The sequence below is a fragment of the Puma concolor genome, chromosome C2 (genome assembly GCF_028749965.1).
Source record: "Puma concolor isolate L17-30 chromosome C2, mPumCon1.1.hap2, whole genome shotgun sequence".
In the NCBI taxonomy this organism is placed as follows: domain Eukaryota; kingdom Metazoa; phylum Chordata; class Mammalia; order Carnivora; family Felidae; genus Puma; species Puma concolor.
In genome coordinates, this window is record NC_141675.1 from 109872849 (window position 1) to 109887651 (window position 14803).

Below are 14803 nucleotides of genomic sequence, written 5' to 3' on the forward strand. Positions count from 1 at the left end.
GTTTCTGGTTTTCTAATGAGGCCCTAGAGATGAGGGCAATGGATCACACACGCAGTTTCCCCGCAGATATTCTAAGATGTGGATAAAATCACCTTAGCTACCCTTAGCCTGTGGTCTGCCTCTGCCCTATGCGAAGAAAGTTAAGAAATTCAAGAAAGATTGATCAAAGGGGAAGGGAATTATTAGAAGTAAAGAGGACTGTGGCATTTTTCTTCCCTTCATATGGAGGAAGAGAAGAAGATATGTTTTCTGTCGAATTCTAAGCTAAGTGAGAGGAGCAGCAAGCCACCCTTTGAAATAGAAACTGAGGGTCAACCCCAAGGAAGGGATACTGACCTGCAACTTAATGTTTTTGGAGCTTTGAGACTGTGGATTGGATGCCACCTGCTATAAAATGAATGTTTATTCATATGCTGAGATCCTAACTGCCAGTGTGATGGTATTAGGAGGTTGAAACTTTGGGAAGTGATTAGATCACAGTAGTGGAACCTTCATGATTGGGATTAGTGACCTTATGAAAGAGACCCCAGAGAGCTCCCTCCCCTCTTCTGCCATGGTAGGACACAGCCAGAGGACAGCTGTCTATGAACTCAGAAGTGGGCCCTCAACACATACCAAATCTTCCAGCACCATGATGTTGAACTTCCCTGTCTCTAGAACATTAAGATACAAATACCTGTTGTTTATAAACCACCTAGTTCATAGCGTTTTTTTCAGAACAGCCTGAATAGACTAAGACATCCTCATAGGACCATGAACACATGCAATGGAGGAGGCCTTTGAAAAAACTGGCATATGTCCCTTTGAATCTGGGGAGCACGAAGACCAGTGTATGATTCTTGCCTGAAAACAAGGAGAGAATGTGAATGATACACATTTCCAGAGTTTGGTAGAATAAGCCTATGTGTTTCCTTAAAAGCCAAGTATGCATTGCCAAAGAGAGCTGGGATAGATCCTTTATGAAAGGATTCTGCCCTCAAGGGCTTCTTGCTGGCATGAGAGGACTCCAGAGTAAATCCCTAGGTAGGAGTCGAGGGATTTTTTTTTTTATGTTCCAAGACAGAGGTCTGCAGCATGGATGCAAGGGACTGAGAGTGGGGAGTGCTTCTTGAGAAGCCACAAAAATCCCCCCTGAGAGAGAGCTGCCTCGAAGAGATCAAGAAATGAACAATCAAGAATTATAAGCACAGCCAGGAAAGCAATGTTTTGTCTTTCCGTCTCTGGCCAGAGGAGCCTGAAGCAGAAAAGCTAATAGGAGAGGAGTTGACATAAAGAAAACTTTAAGAACCATAGTCGTTCCCCTGCTCGGACACTGGTCTGGGAAGCCTTTGCTCAGGCTCAACCTGGAGAGAGGCACAGCTTTCAACTGCATGCAGGACAGAATTTTTTTTTTTTTTTTTTTTAAGTAGACCTCACTACTTAAATCTGAAAAGGATAGTGTTCCTAATATCAGAAAAGTTATGTCATCTGCCTAAGATATCCTCAGCATATGGGGAGTGGAGATTCAACACACTTTGTTAAAGGCAAGAGTGGAGAAACGAAAACTCTTCCCTGAATGCATTCCTTTAAATCCAAGCTATGTTTTTAAAGTGACAAAATAAACATATCCCATCAAAAACTTCTCTACGCGTTTCATTTATTCAAAACACCCCATATTCATTTAGAATATTCATATATCTTGCATAACGTCCATTATTATCCACCAGATTTTGTGGCAAATTTTAAGTAAATTCAAAATTAGAGTTTATAACATATTAAAAGAAACGTATTAATGTTTGCATTTGAACTTCCTTATAAATGAGACACAATATAGCAATTATGGAAATCAGGTTTAGGGGAGAGAAATGGGAGAGAACAAACAGGGTATGGTAATTAAGTTTTTGTTCTGATCTGATCTCACTTGCTTTGCAGCAAAAAGCAGCAGTATGAACTTCCATTCTCAGAAACATTGGCCAGGGTTATTGGTTACTGAGAGCACATTCCCTGCATATGCTCCTAACCACAGTAGGAGCCAGTACAAGTTTATGCTACAAGCCTGTATTACATGTGATGACTTGGTAATACACAGCCCATTCAGGACTGTTTCCTAGAAGCTTTTTATTGGGTCTCACAAAATCCACACTGTGCATACAATTTGGAGTCTATCAAAGCAGACAAGAACATATTACACTTACTGTTATGGCGAACAGTTTCAATCCATGTCCTCACTCCAGCCCAGTGTTAGTGGCCTCCTAGAGCACTGTGCTGAGAATGATACTATCATCACAGCAGGGTGCAGCAGAGTACCAAAACAATTAGTAACATGTACCGCAAACAAGGAGAAGGGAGAGGTGGCCAGTGGGCCACATATTTGTCATCTCCAAGCGAAAGCCTATTTTTCCTTTCACTATAGTTATTGATATCAAGGTAAAATCAGGCTGCCAATTCATGCTTAAATGAAGGGGAAAAAAAAACTACGGTTTGACCTAAGTAGATAGCATTAAGTCATTTCACAATATCCAAAAAGGCATATTACTTTTGATCTCAGCTGTTTGCCGAATTATGAACCCAATGTCAGTAGCAGAAAATGAGCAACTGAAGACTTAGTCATTATAAGCTCATGGGTCCATAGGGTGTGCAGACAGATGCCCAAAAAGCCACCCCCAATCCCAGCATTGTTGAGAAGAAACACTCCCCCCACCCAGCACACACACCAATTCTTGTTATTCACAGTAGTTATGTCCTATAAACTCACCTGAACACTGAAGAAGTGAGTATTAAACACTCACTTGTAGGGGTAATACAGGGTTAGGCTCCTATGGGCCTCCAGTCAGATTTTCATCAACTGATCAATAAATAACCTTATTTTATGTGTGTGTTTCCATTTGAAGACATCTTAGTTAATATATATCGTCATTCATCAACATTGAGCTCACTCTCAACAACACTATAGCTGATGTCTGAACAAAGGTGATCTACCATGTACTGGACAGCTCTTCTGCACTATGCTTGAGGGCATTTTAAACAGTGAAATCACCAACAAAAAAAACATTAAAAAAAAAACCCAAAATAGCACTACCTGGACCTTGAAAAGAAGACTTGTTTACAGTATGGGAGCAGAACACACACACTGGGTAACTAAATTTTTTGGAGACTCTGTACAGGTGCACAAATGATCATGAAAGCACCATGAGTATTGATGACTTTGAAGTTACAAATAAATTGTAGTGAATAAGTGAATTCGCAAATACAAAATCTGTGAATAATGAAGATAAGCTCTGTGTGTATGTATCTATAAATGCAAGAAGGCCAGGAGTTTTAATTAGAAACAAAGAGGCACCTTGCAATTGATCTCAAGCGTTTACATTTAATTAAATAATTAGGGTTAGCACAAATAACCTGGATATATAAATAAGCTGGATATATAAGGAGACTACATTCCACAATTAAAATGCAAATAAAAAATTAGGGGTTTGGAAGACTCAAAGCAGGCATATATATATATATATATATATATATATATATATATATATATTTAAATAGTGGGACTTTCTCTTAGTTCTTGAGTCTTGCACAGAATTTGTCTAAGAGAGATGTAGCAGATAGGATATTCCTGGTAAGGGTTCAACGTGAAAAAACGTTTGGAGGCAAGAAAGTTGCCCTGAGGGTCCCCCTATAGTGTTCAGAACCAGTAAAACATAGAAACAGGGATGGGGAGGACAGAAGGACTGAGCCAACAGGACCACACACAGAGCAGCAGCCTGGGGGCTTCATTCTGTAGTCAGAAATATATGCCAACCTGACCTTCATGTTCTGATTTCAGGCTCAGGCTCCTCCAGAATAATGGCTGTGCCTTTTATGTCTATGTGTATTTAGCTAAATTAAGCATGGAACACTCTGCACAGGGAAGCACTTGATAAATCTGTTTCTTAGTTATTCCTTCATTCCTGTCTCATACAAGAAAAGTGAATGATTATAGTTTGTCCCCCTTTCCCGGCAGTGTCACAGTGTGGGAGTAGAGTGTTCTTTCTCACTGCCATTCCCTGTCCCCAGGATAAAGGAGAGAAAATGACTTGAACCATAACAAATATTACCCCAGGTATGGTACTAAGCATTCCCAAGGGAGTGAAGACTAAATAAATCTACAGTGTGGTTTTCAGAGTTGTGATATAGTCAGGGGCAATGTCCACGAGGATTTTATTTCTGAAGGCTTCCTGAGAATTTGCCTGTGATTAAACTCTGTGCTGGCATTTGAAATGAGGGGATTCAATACTCAGCAATTAATATCTCACCCTGTTTAAATATCCTTCATTAGATGTACTATTTTAAGACATATAAATGTTGGATAGTTGTTGTGGTTACTACGAAAGATCTTATTTACGAAAAGAGGGTAAGCAGATGGATGTTGCTAGGGTAAAGTGACAGATTCAGTCAGTCCTCTTGTTGCAAGAGTCCACAACATTTTTGTGAATGTCTGGATAATTAATATTTTAGACTTTGCCTGAGAGTTATCTCTTTCACAACTACTCTATCATAAGACAGCAGCCACAGATAATACATAAATGAATACATAAATGAAGGTTTATTGGCTGTGTTCCAATAAACCTTATTTATAGGCATAGGTATTTGAATTTTAAATACTTGCCACATGTTATGAAATATCATTATTTTGATTTTTTTCCAATTGTTTCAAAATGTAACAGCCACTATTACCTTGCCTGACATACAAAACTGATGTGGCCTAACAGGTTGTAGCTTACTGACCCCTGCTCTTAGGTAAAAGAGAATAAACAACTCTCAGAGGCTAGGAAACAGAGCTCTGGGGCAGGCTAGGCATATAATCATGAATCCAGGTAAGAGGACAAGGTTCTGGGTTCCTAAAAGGCTTACGTCCTGCCCTGTGAGGTATTCTCCAGGGACTAGAGTCACCATTTCAGGCTACTTTAGCACCCTAGAAGGATACCAAAATAGTACCAAAGTAATTGCTCCATCAGTCAACAAACTAAGGCTGCCTTTTAAACCAGTAGCATTCAGGCATATAATCTTAATTCTGGCTTGTTTGTCCCAGCTTCCTGGGCTTAATTAAATTATTCTCACTGGCCTCTGACAGGCTCTGCCTCACTGAAATTATCTTTTGGAAAAGGCTGTCACTTGGGTGGGTGTGGCAGCAGTGACAAGAGGTTGGTTCTGGCCACTTGGTCATTACTACAGTAATGATCAAAAGAGTAGACAGAGATTTCCATTCTAAGAATTCTAACAATAAGGATGGTTAAAACTGGGGCACCTGGGTGGCTCAGTTGATTAAGAGTCAGACTCTTGATTTTGGCCCAGGTCATGATCTCATGGTTTGTGAGTTCGAGGCCCACATCAGGCTCTGTACTGACAGCACGGAGCCTGCTTGGAATTCTCTCTTCCTTTCTCTCTCTCTTTGCCCTTCCCCCTCTTGTGCACTCTCCCTCAAAATAAATAAATAAACTTAAAGAGTTAAAACTAAGAAAAGATGACTTTCATATATGGCTTTGCATATGCAGTTTGGTTTTGCAAAAATAAACTCTGAACCAGGTTATTCCACCCCAGGAACTACACAGTCTTTTTCCTGAATATATGTGGCAAAGCTGGCCTTGTCCTCATATAACAATAGTCAGTCTCCCTACAGTCATTTCAGCTATTAACAAGTGTTAAGCCCTTAGCATGCACCAAGGATTTCACACTAGAGTATTTGATTTATATACTTCACAAGACCCTTGACACTGATCACCATTATTATGACTGCTCTGCAAATGGCTAAAATGAGGCTCCTAAGTGTCATGTGGCTTGTTCAAGCTAGTAAGCAACAGAAACAGAATTCAAACCCATCTGGCCCCATTACCATATGCTGATTCCTTACCAATTTATAACATGAAAACATTAGTAAGTTATACCACTTTCTGAGGGTTTGGAGACTTAAATTTTCCAGAACCCAGCTGAGAAAAAAAAAAAGGCCTCTAAACAGTTTCAACAAATGTCAATGCTCAGGAATTCAGTCTTACATGTTGCCAAAAGTCCATCAGCCATCACTCAGAGACCACCTATGTTTATGAGAGACATCATTTAATCAGTTGCGGTACCTGGTTTCCCAATTCTGAACAACATATTACAAAAGAAGAAAGGAGAAGCTTGGAGAGAGGTGATTTGATAGCTTAACAGCCGGAAAACAGAAAATAATTATGACATAAGGATGCAAAATATATAGCTGTCTGGGACCATTTAATGTAGTGTCTTTACTCTCTTTTATATCGTGGAGTAGTAGTTAATTTTCCAAATTAAAATGAGTCATCAAGAAATGCTTAATTTTTGCTCATCATATTCTGCTTATGAAAGCAAGAAAGTTTGTGAAACGTTTTTTGGATTTGTTTTAAAATCAAAACTAGTTTAAAATGTTAAAGAAAGTTTGATAGCTTAAAAGGACACATATCCGTTATAGACAAATCTTACTCTATTGCCTAGCAGCAATGGGCATTGTTTATAAATCCAAGTCTCAGGAGATAGTTACCCAGATACATGTCCCAGGAGAGCCTTGTAGGGCTCTCTGTAAGGGCAATGCATATGCACGGGAAGCCTAAGAGCTGAGCCAAACAACTTCTCACCAAAGGATTAATCCTTAGAGGCAACATGCCAAAGGGAAGACATAAAATCAGAAACCATGAAACAGAGTGAGAGGTTAATTTCTAGGAAAGTAATCAAGCATTCTTTAAAGTTGGAGAGTTAAGGCAGGAGAAGGGTGAATCAGACAATGAGAAAGCTTTCTAAGTGTCCCCAAAAAACAAGTGGATACTAAGAAGAGGGTTTTACCCATGAGACCATTTCACCTTTAGATGAAAACCAGAATGGTGCCTTATTTGGGTCATAAACTTCACAGGCCCAACCGGTTTACAGTATGCACTGGAAACACTTCCAATCTATTCCAGCATTTTGTTTTGCAGATTCCTGGATTTAGCTCCATTTTCACTTTCTTATCTTGCAGTACGGGGACTAGAGGAGATGTCCCAAATTTATAGCTCAGCCTAGATCTCAGCTTTATTAATTAGTGCATTCTGTTATGTTTTTGTCTATATTCTAAGCTTCTGCTTCAACATACCTACAAAAATTCCTGGAGTAAAGAACCTAGCTAGTTCTGATATTATAAACCTTAGAAAAAGGATGAAGAGGTGCGCCTGGATAGCTCACTCGGTTGAGTGACAAACTCTCGTTCCAGGTCAGGTCTTGATCCCAGGGTTGTGTAATCGAGCCCTGCATTGTGCTCCATGCTGAGCATGAAGCCTGCTTGAGATTCTCTCTCTCCCTCTCCTTTTGTCCCTCCTTCCACTTGCACACCTTCTCTCACTCTCAAAAAAATTAAAAAAATTAAAACAAAGAGGAAGGATGGAGATATCACACATGGCTTTACAATATGCTTTCCCTATTAAATATCCTTTTAATTGGCCATAAAAATATTGCTCCAGAAGTATCAATATTTCAAACATGCAATCTCAGATTTTCCCATAACAACTAGAAACATGGCAAAACTCCATGGGAAGTAGAAACCAAGAATCTATTTAGCCTAATTCATTTTCTGTCTTGGTAACTATAATTTGATCACCATAACTTAAGGCACATGTCAATATTTTTAGGCTCCAGCTGAAAATGTCTAAAGTTGATGATGGAGCATCAATAGATTACCCAACTGTTTGCTCTTTTATCTTGAACTTATATCACTGAGAGTTGTTTTTATTGGAAAAAAATAAGAACTACTCAATAGACTTTGGCTTTATTTCCAATGGACGTTTTCTGATTACTTTTGTAGCTCTTTACCATTTGCTAGCCCTTTCTCTACCTCTATGTATTCTTATCTTCTGAAGTCCTAAAGAAATGCTCACTTCCAGTCTGGCCACTACCCTACTTCCCTGCTCATGGTTGGCATGCAAAGACAGGGAGAATTAACCCTACATCTTAAAGCAAATTTGGTGCTTGGTCCAACTAATAATTCAAATAAATAAATAAATAAATAAATAAATAAAACCATTAAGACATTGAAATTCACTGTGTTAGCATTCACTAATTCACCACTCTACTTTATTGAATAAATGTAAGCTCTGTGAAAGACCATGTCTGTCTTGGTATGTCAACATCATCTACAATATGTGAAATAAATGAATGGATCAATAAATATATGCTAAATAAATGAATGAATAAACCCTTCTAACACAATGCCCCATCACCTGATACCACTCCAGCAACGTATAGACTTGATTAAACGTATCAAGGCTTATTAAACAGAAAAGTAAGCCTTCATCAGAAATATAAAGCTTCTCTTACTTTCTTCTCTTCTTTATAGTTAGAATAATGGCAGGATCTTTAAATGTTTTAGAATAATTAAAAAATATTTTAACTCTAAAATGAAAAACTTTGATAGGAATCATAAAATTAGAGAAATAATGATAGGTGTGTGTAAATACATAGTGTTTACCAGCTAAATCTCTTTAATAGACATACTACCCATTTAACAAAGAGTATAGCACAGAGGGCAAGAGTAGTGGCTCGAAAGTCAGACGGCCCTCCTTCGTACCCACTTCTTCCACCAGTTGGCATTGGACAACTAATTAAGAATCTGGCCCTTAGTTTATTCATTTGAAATTAGGAGTTACAGCAGCACTTACCTCACAGGATTGTATGAGGTTAAACAATTGTGCCTATTATTTGCCTATTGTCATTTAGCCCCAATCTACTCTTCTCACCTATGTTCCTGGTGCTGAGGAGGAACTCTGCAAACTATATCTCTCACACCCCTTTGCCAGAGAGAACCTATACGTTCTACCAATAGCAGACACAAGAGAGAAACTGAAAAGTAGGAGGAAGAAGAATGGACCTCTTCCTCTTTCTTTGTTTTTGTCAGCATTATTCATAGCAGTTTGTTTGTGTTCCCACCTTATTTCAATACACCTGCCCTTTTAGAGATATTAGCAACAGCCTGTCTAGGCCATTGCTTCAGAGAATGAAACAACGGCTCCATGACACTGTTTCTCAAAGTCATAAGATGTTGAAGGCAGCCAAGTGACTCTCATCAAAAGTCTGAGCACCCTCCTATGATCTACCCGATTCTATTAAACCCAACTTCTGCTGCTCTCCCAGCTGTGGGGAGCAGAGCACATGTAGCTGCTTCATATGGTTATTGTTTCAACCCTCCAACACCTATATAACCAATTTCCTAAACTGTCTCTACCTGAATACCTGCTGTGGTTTATTTTTCTGACTGGACCATGATATATCTTAAGTGGATATTTGTAAAGTGCTTAGAATGTCACATGGCACATAGTAAGTTTCATTAACTTTTAGCATTATTAGCATACTTTTGACTTATTTATTAAGACAACAGTACCTGATCCCTTGTTTCCACAGTCAGGAGAAAAAGAACCTGAATGGGGGAAAAAAGCTGATCATCATTTTCTCAGCAAACCCTGTGAATGCAACACACTACTTTCAGGCCAGAAAATAACATGTAGTGGGCATAAGATAAATATTTGCTAAAGAGAAAAGGTAAATATATGTTTCCCTTTACTCTTTATTATAGCGCTTCTCTATCTGTGGTGAGGAAATATTTTATTTTCATTTCTAGGTCATCACAGACTGTTATGTGGCCCCCTGAGCATGATCAAAATGCAGCTTTGTGTCACTCATAAACTAGCACGTGAGTTCAATATGCCCAAACTGTTCTATACCCTGTTCAACAAATCTAGTCCACCAGTCTTGGGCTTGAATGCTGTGGCATCGTTATGTTGCCAAAAGAGTTTCTAAATTCTCACTCCCAATTTGTATAGTTATCTTTTGTGGATTGGTTTAAATTGTCCAGAACACACTTTTTGACTAGTACTGCTTTATAGTGAGTTAGTGCTATCCACTCCTTTTGCTAGAAAATTCCCATTGAGTGACAGGTTTGGTCCTTCTTTGATAGAACCATGGATTCCCTTTAAATACAGAGTTTTCTAAATACACAGAGAGAAGACAAGCTTGGAATATACTGGAAGACATGTGAATAGTGAATCACTTAGGCTGCCATTTTATTTATTTTTTATTTTTTTAATATTTCTTCTTTTGGAGGAGAGTGCAAGTGAGGGAGGGGCAGGGAGAGGAAGACAGAGGATCCGAAGCAGGCTCTGCAATGACAGGCTGACAGGTTGAGAACAGCAAGCCCGATGTGGGGCTCAAACTCACAAACCAGGAGATCATGACCTGAGCTGAAGTCAGCCACTCAACCAACTGAGGCACCCAAGTGCCCAGGCTGTCATTTGTTTTTAATGTTTATTTATTTTTGAGAGAGAGAGAGAGAAAAGAGAGAGCGAGCGTGAGCGGGGGAGGGGCAGAGAGAGAAAGGGAGACAGAATGTGAAGCAGGCTCCAGGCTCTGAGCTGTCGGCACAGAGCCCAATACGTGCTCAAACCCACGAACTGTGAGATCATGACATGAGCCGAGGTCAGATGCTTAACCGACTGAGCCACCCAGGCAATCTGCCAGGCTGCCATTTTAGAAAGAAAGGCACACAGCATCTCTTATGTCAGGAGTTAAAAAGTGCCTCATCTCACCCCCCTTTCCCCAAACAGGAACTACCAACCATACCTTATACTTCCTAATCTTCAGTACTTTTAACATGGGATATCTGACACTATAATGCTCCCTTCTTGATCTCCATCTATTTATCCTTCCAAGCTCAAATCCAAAGTAATTTATGCCATGAAGTCCTCTCTGATCCCCCAATAATACTTTATTTACCCCCACACACCTAACACATACTTTCTGGTACTATAGATTTTTAAAATTTTAATTCATGGCTTATCTTCTTCAAAAACTGTTAGTTCCTTAAGGAAAGGACTCTCATAAAACCTTGTATCAGTCTAAGAAACCACATGTGAGGCTCTACATTAAGCTGTTTTCTAAATGTAGTTTCTGGGACTCCTGGGTGGCTCAGTCGGCTAAGCGTCCCTTTTTGGCTGAGGTCATGATCTCCGGTTCATGAGTTCAAGCCCCACATCAGGCTCTGTGCTGACAGCTCAGAGCCTGGAGCCTGCTTCAGATTCTGTGTCTCCCTCTCTCTGCCCCTCCCCCACTCACATGCTGTCTCTCTCTGTTCTCTCTTTCTCTCAAAAATAAACGTTAAAAATTTTTTTTCTAAGTTAAAAGATTACAGCAAGATGTCTATGTTCATAGAGAATGGTACTAGGAGCAAGGAGCCTAAATTTGAGTACCAAGAAAGTACCATTAAATTTGAGTGCACCATACTGTTTTGTTTTGTTTTGTTTTGTTTTGTTTTGTTTTAAACCAAACAATAGTGAGACCAATATAGAGTATTTGGAAACCCTTGAGTAAAATAAAACCCTTGAATTAAAATATAAAATATATATATATATATATATATATATATATATATATATATGAATGTAGAATACCATTGAATATTTCCAATTAAGAAAAGAAGAACCATAAGGTAAAAATTAGTCATATGAATAATATAAAAAAAACCATAGTTTTATTTTCAAAGTACAATAAAGTTTAAAAAACTAACTTTTTTATTAGGGAATATAGTAAAATGATTTGTCTATATGGAACATAATTATTGGTGAGTTCCAGACCTCAAGTAAAGATTTTTTTCTTTAAACATTTGGGATATTTCAATAGTTTTCAGCCAAAAATGGTAGATAGAAAACAGCAGATTTCTCTACCTATATGGAAGGATTTTCCAAACAAGATGAAGTACAATTAAGTCTTTATCTAAATTATTTAAAATCCCTTAATATTAACTAATGATTTATTTTTCTGACATGAATATGTCTAAGGAATAGAAAAAATAGTTCAATTTACAGTGTGTGTGTCTATATATATAGACACATACATATGGGACAATATATGTATTGTCCTGTAACTTACCAGTTTTTAAATTCTCTGCATATCTCTATGCTTATCTAAAAATGAGGTTTTTGAATGTATGATCTCTATGGTTCTTCTCATCAGAAGTAAGAAAAGTATTCCGAAATTTCTAAGATGAGAAGCCTCAGTGATTGTTGAACTACACCAAGGGGCAATTTGACATTTCCTCAGTAGTTTTTGGATTAAGTCAAACCTTTTGAACTTTTAAAGGTGATAGAAAGAAAATGACTCAGACTAATGGTTTCAAAATATGCCTGGCTGCTGGCATGTTTGGCAGAATTATTTTAACCCTAACCCTATCAGAACCCTTTTTTCAACAAAGTGTATTTCTTTGGTATCAAACCTTTCTTTATAAGCTCTTTATAAGACATATGCATCTAAAAAATATGCTTTGACTTTGACTTCAATTTTGAAAACATACTTCATGTTGTGGTCCATTTTAGGTAGAGCCAATAATAATGGAAGCTATTGCATAGTTAATTTCTGACTAGTGCTCCATAAATTACTTAGACTACCCTGTTCCCAGGTATAAAAAGAAAGCTATATTCATTAAAGTTCCTCAGGGATTACACTAGCAATTCACCTATGGCTGTGTATTTCCTGCCTAGTTATATGTTTTTTTAGTGATTTTTTGCTGTTCCTCTAGTCCTTGAGAAATATAGGATCCATGAAAATTAGGAAATCAGATGATAAGATTCCCATTCAAATGCAATTAATCCTATGCAAATATTACTGAGGAAAAGGGTGACAAACCACCTTTTGTTTGGCACTCATGGCAGGGATGTGAGTAAATATTAGCAAATGGTATGCTGATCAAATAATTAAGATTATAAAAACCTACACTCCCTCTGGCACTGATTGCAGAGAAGGTACATGCTTTTTCACATGCCTTCTTGTTTGTGCTGCTTTTGTTTGTCCCCAGTATCAGGGATCATGTATAGTTAGCATGGCTGTTGAACAATATGGCACCAAATTATAGTTACCATGTATACAGGTGAGCTCTTAATACTAATAGTTGTTATTAGTACATCCTCCAGAGAAGAAGACCTCTGTTCCGAGACCAACAGCACTGCCAGAAGTATATTTGTAAAAATATGCAAAGAAGGAGGTTACCAGAGTTGTGGGCTTATTGCTATGTCTTTATTCCAAATGTGGGACAGCTACATCAAGAACACTATAGAAATAAATAAACAGACAAACAAACATAAATAAATAGATGAATAAATAAGGGGAGCCTGAGTGGCTCAGTTGGTTGAGCATCCGACTCTTGATTTCGGCTCAGGTCATGATCTCATGGTTGCGAAACTGAGCCCCACATTGGTTTCCTCACGGGGTATGGAGCCTGCTTCAGATTCTCTTTCTCCTTACCCCTTTGCCATCCCTCCTCAAAAAGTTTAAAAAAAGAATACCATTTAGTTATAGATGACAGACTGATGAAATTTCAACCTATAGATGCTTTCTGTGCCAGTAATTATATATGGAAGATGTTCCTTTGCCAAAAGTATGGTAGATAATATAGCTATAATATACTGTATCTTTAATTCTACCATTATAGCAGGTATAGCAGCTTGCCCTGTATTTTTTTTCCACACACAAAAAAACACTAGATGCTAATGTTAAAATTAAACAAAATTCAACTGATTAAATCTTGAAGATCATATTGGTTTTATTCAATGATTCATGAATCAGGAAGCATCTAATTTAGTGGACTGAAAGGATCTCTGAGGAGCTATGCAAACTGAAAGACTTTTATGGGTAGAAGGGAACAGGAATAAGGAAGTTATCCTAGCCAAAAAAGCAGGTTGGTTACTGCAAAATTACTTTCCTTTAGGATATGACAGGGGTTTATCAGGCAAATTACTTAACTAGTGCTGATCAAGGAATTCCTGATTGACTGGTTTAAGATTCCATTTCTGGGAGAACCAAAACTATAATTAAGTCTTGGTTTGGTGACATGGGGTTTAGCATAAGTGACTCCATTTTGGCCCTATTTTCTTGTGTGTTTTTTTTTTTTTGTTTTTGTTTTTTTTTTAATTTTTTTTTTCAACGTTTATTTATTTTTGGGACAGAGAGAGACAGAGCATGAACGGGGGAGGGGCAGAGAGAGAGGGAGACACAGAATCGGAAACAGGCTCCAGGCTCTGAGCCATCAGCCCAGAGCCTGACGCGGGGCTTGAACTCACGGACCGCGAGATCGTGACCTGGCTGAAGTCGGACAATTAACCGACTGCGCCACCCAGGCGCCCCTATTTTCTTGTTTTTAACACTAAGAATAAAAGAATGGCCCAGTAGGAGAGAAGAAAAAGCTATATGAATATTTGAAATAGCATGTGCAAAGCACTTTCATAGAGATATGTTCAGTGCACACTGGTAGCACAGTGGAGGGAATAAATAACTTTCCATAGCTTTGAGGGAGGGTCTCAGAATAAGAGGATATTGTTGAGAAAGTTCTTTCAGATGAGTAGAAATTTCCCAGACAGTTGAGTAGAGTGATAGGAACAAAAAAGACATGAAACAGTGTGAAACAGCAGGATCAGACACAGAACTCCAAGGAAAAATTAGAGGGCCTATTATGCCACTCAGTAACTTGGGACTTTATTCTCTAGGCAACAGGAAGCCCCAGATGCTTTCTTAAAGCAAAGGAATAGGATGATCACGGTCACCTCTTGGTGAGAACACTCCAGCTGAAACATACAGAATGGACTGAGTCATGCCAATTAAAGGTAAAATGAGTGGAGAGTCTTGTTATCATCAAAGCCTGAACTAAAGAGGTGGAAGAGAGTGAAAGGAAGGGACATTATTTAAAAGACTCTCAGGAGGAAGAATGGACACATAACAATTACATTAAATGAGATGGATTTATTTATTTATTTGTGCTTTCCCTAGGCAC